Source organism: Nematostella vectensis, chromosome 5, assembly GCF_932526225.1.
Source record: "Nematostella vectensis chromosome 5, jaNemVect1.1, whole genome shotgun sequence".
In the NCBI taxonomy this organism is placed as follows: domain Eukaryota; kingdom Metazoa; phylum Cnidaria; class Anthozoa; order Actiniaria; family Edwardsiidae; genus Nematostella; species Nematostella vectensis.
This window is the reverse complement of record NC_064038.1, coordinates 14,722,474-14,726,682: the sequence shown is the minus strand read 5'-3', so window position 1 is coordinate 14,726,682 and position 4,209 is coordinate 14,722,474.

The following is a 4,209-nucleotide window of genomic DNA, read 5'->3' as shown; positions in this document are numbered from 1 at the left end:
CGCTGGGCTTTTTCCTTGTTACCTATGGCCGCGCACCCACCCCTCAGCCAATCCTGGGTACGCGCCTGAGTCTCGCTATGTTTCTCTGAACTGGCAGGTACAAATTTTATGGCCCAATTCATTATCAGGAGAACCTGGTTTGCGGTTAGGTTGTTAATGATATCGCTCTTTGCTACATCCTGTGTATAGGATAACTTAGTCAATCAAACCAAACAATCAAAACAAGACAAACCGCCCCCAAAAGCTTGTGTCTGACTACGCGCTATTCCCCAACGAGACAAGGATTTTGGATTCGCAGAGGTCGCGCAACAATGAATTTGGCTGTAAAAAAAAAAAAAAATGAAAATACTGCGAATGCGCGCGGCTGTGCACCATTTGTGACTGAATGTCTACCAAAGTCAACAAGACTTTGGTAGACATTCAGTCACAAATCATTCACACAATCAATCACACTGATCATTGCGTGACAATGCTGTCACGCAATGATCAGTGGATTGTTCTTGTGTTGACCCCTGGTGTTGACTCACCTAGTACTTATTGTTTATAAAGAAAGCTGCTTTTTGAAATTATTATAAGCCATACATTTGATTATGTACTACGAGGAACTTGTATTTCAGAAACAAGATGTTTAACAAAAAGATGGTGCACCGATTTACCGATGTGCACTACACTAATTTATCGATTTTGCACAAAGAAGATATTTAGGTCCAGTCGTTGAAAAGCGCAAGAAGGATGTATTAGAAAGCAAGACAAGATCATGTTGAGCTTGTAAGTAAATAGTTCAGTAGCCTTGAACGAAAAAAACGGCACTACTGGCACAAATGCGCTTTTTACTAAAATGTTGATTTGAAACTGACATTGTTGCAGTAACGTACATAATTTGTGACGGATATTTATTCGGATATCACCTTCAGTCAACACAGAACTCCATAACTTATATCTTCTATCATTTTAAAACATATAGGCTACTAATTGTAGCCCAAGAATCATTACTGCAATATTTTTTAATGTGAAATTTGATTTTTTTATGTACCAGAATCAATAAGTAGTAAGGTGATTAGAATAATTTTTGTCGGAAAAATTACCAAGTCCCGAGAATTTTATTACAGATTTGTTAGGTTTGAAGATGAGTTTGAGTAATGGTACAAACAATTTGTGAAAAGAAAGTTGCGCATCGGAGATATTTGACACTGAAATGGAGCTATTTTGCCCGATCAGTGAAATCATGCGTGACATGGTAGACACGTGTAGCCCTTGATTGGCACCTGTCACTCCAAATGATTTGAAACCTTGGTTGTGAATCAAGAAAGGATGGATCTTTACTCACATAAAACATCATGGAATTCCCTTGTAATCCGTGATCAGGAGTGGAGTCAACATTTCATGCTTATTTCAGGCGATTTTCCCGAATTGATGGCCAAAAACCAGGGGGGTGGTCATAACTCCCCCCGGATTATTCCAAAATCGTAACCACTTCGGCAGTTTGAGTTGTTGGGTGGATACTTCAATCTGACCAAGTTTCATTGAAATCGGTGAGATGGCATGTATCACCCCTGCCTGGTACACTCCTGGATGCACTCTTAATCGCGTTTTTTGCTTTAAGTGACATCATTGATGACGTCACACAGCACGTGACCATATTGTCGCATCCTCCTTGACACCAACATGACACCTACCGAGTTTGGTTGCCATATGATGTTTCCTTCGTGAAATATAAATGTTTTCTTCAAGTCAGCATATTTTTGCTCCTAGTGACGTCATCGATGACGTCACCAAAATTCGAGTCGATGGGTTACCAATATTTGTTACCATATTTGTTTTGTATACCACTTTTTCTTAGGTATTGGGCTCCGCTATTAGAAATGGGAGGCTTTGGCCGAAACTAAGTCTCGCTGGGTGTCGACAACATAACAGAAAATGTAAAATTATAATGGGAAAGCTACTTATGGGCAGCCCTTTGTGCTGGCAGAGTAGAGAGCATGAAAATGAAATGACTTTTGACCCGAGGAAGTAGAAAAATAGGTAGAAAAATATTTACATAGCTGTCTAGCTGTCTAAAATATTTATGGACAGCATCTGATATCTACACATTCTGCTACCTCCTCGGGTCAAAATTCAATTTCATTTCAGTTTCATTTTCTTTATACATGATCTCACTCTGGTAGCAGAGGCCTTATATTTTCATTTACAAATAGCAGAGAGCACTTACAGTATATGTGAGTAGGGAACACTTACAGTTTATGTGAGTAGGGAACACTTACAGTATGTGTGAGTAGGGAACACTTATAGTATGTGTGAGTAGGGAACACTTACAGTATGTGTGAGCAGGGGACGCTTACAGTAGGTGTAAGTAGGGAAAACCGAGCAGGGAAATCTACAGTATATGTGAGAAGGAAACACAGTATAAGTTAGCAGGGAACACTTATAGTATGTTTGACCTTTTGAAGTGCCCCTCCCCCTTTCTGAGTGGATGCTGTCCAAACAGTGATTTTTCTATTCTTATCTTATGCAGTGGTTGCATTTATGACAGCAAATCTTCAAAGGTTGAAAAATTTGTGGATTTTTTAAAGTTTAACATTTTAAGATGGATAACTGTGCTTTGTGAAAAAAGTGGGAGAAGGATAATGTATTAAGATATGTATTCACAAAAAAATTGAAGCTGCATCTAATATTCATCTAGTACTTGAGCTTAGTAAAAGTTTTAAAAAAGTGGCTGAAAATTTTCATCATGGGTAGTTTGATTCTCTTGCCGCAAACATCTGCCCGTCTCTTGATCTTCAAAGCTGAACTCAACAAAAGAACTGAGTAACTTTGCCAGGGACATTTATATAAGATACCTGATTATTTTATTGTAGAAATGTATCACTTGTCTATCAAATGCAGCTACACACTTAGAGATCATAATCTAATCTTGTGGTATTGGTAAATGATAGCGGAGCCAGAAGGGCCGCAGGCCGCGCGCGGAGCTCCATACATATAAATTCATAAACTAGGCGACTCAAAATTTGTGGTCAATGATGTCATGCCACACTCCTTTTGTGCCCGCTATCTGTACTACTCACGGACTTGGAAAAGACGGGGGGGACTATGGCTGTTCGGACTTTATACATAAAACGATCAACGGAACACAAGTTGGAAGGGAAGAATTGACAATTAAAGTTTTTAACAGAGATAATGCAACTGATTAGCCAGTCAAATGGCCGTTTGAAAAAGAGAATTCGAAGGATATATCTGCCTTAGGAATTGCTTTTGTACTTACAAGCTGGGAATATCGGCTCAAGTGTTCTTAAAAACCGTTTTCACCTGGTGCGGTGGTTGATATTAGATGAAGGAAAAGGCTAAATACCTGCAGTTTTTATCGAGAAATTGTCAAGCCTCTGCACTACTATTTCCGTTAAGATGTTACCGAGTAAAATCAAAGAAGAAAAGCTTTATTTATGATAGCTAAAATACGGAATTGATCGCCAAAAGAACAAGCGAACACAAGCCAAGGGAAACAACATGGACAGTCAAGGTGACCTCGGACAAAAAAAAATAAATTCAAAATAGTGTGAAAAGAATATATAAATCAAAACGTAATTTCCTCCTTTTTCTTTTATATGAAATGCTTTTTGTTTGCAAACATTTGAAAATAATCCTCAAACAAAACAATTTTCGTCCATTCACAACTTTCGTGATTTTGCCGGTGATTGGATTTTATTTTGGCGCGCTATATAATGGGTTCCCAGTTCTGTAAGAGTCGTAAAGAAACTTTTCCTCAAATAAAATACATCTACAAAACAATGCTTATCTAGCTAAGGTAGGAACGACCTTGACGAGTTTTGTATACACAACTGTGTTAACTATGTATTATTTAGCTTATCCAACCGATAATTTGTTTGTTATTTACCGGCAAATGTGCGAGGAAAGACATAAACTCATCCTTGCAGTTGCAAAGTCTTTTTCTCTCACCTGTCTTTGTAGTATTATTATTCCGAATTCTATTTTCAAGATACAAAAATTTCAGAATGTTTCTCTCTCTTTCTCATATAAAAGCCAATATTGATTTGGTGTGTGTTTTATTTCACTAAGGATGCTAGAATATAATCATATTTGTTTTCCTCTGTTTATTTTTTCTTGTTTTGAGAAAATTAGAAAAGATATGACATTGCTTTAAAGACAAGTGATTATTGTTTCTCTTATTCAGGTGAACTATTATTAGTTTACCCA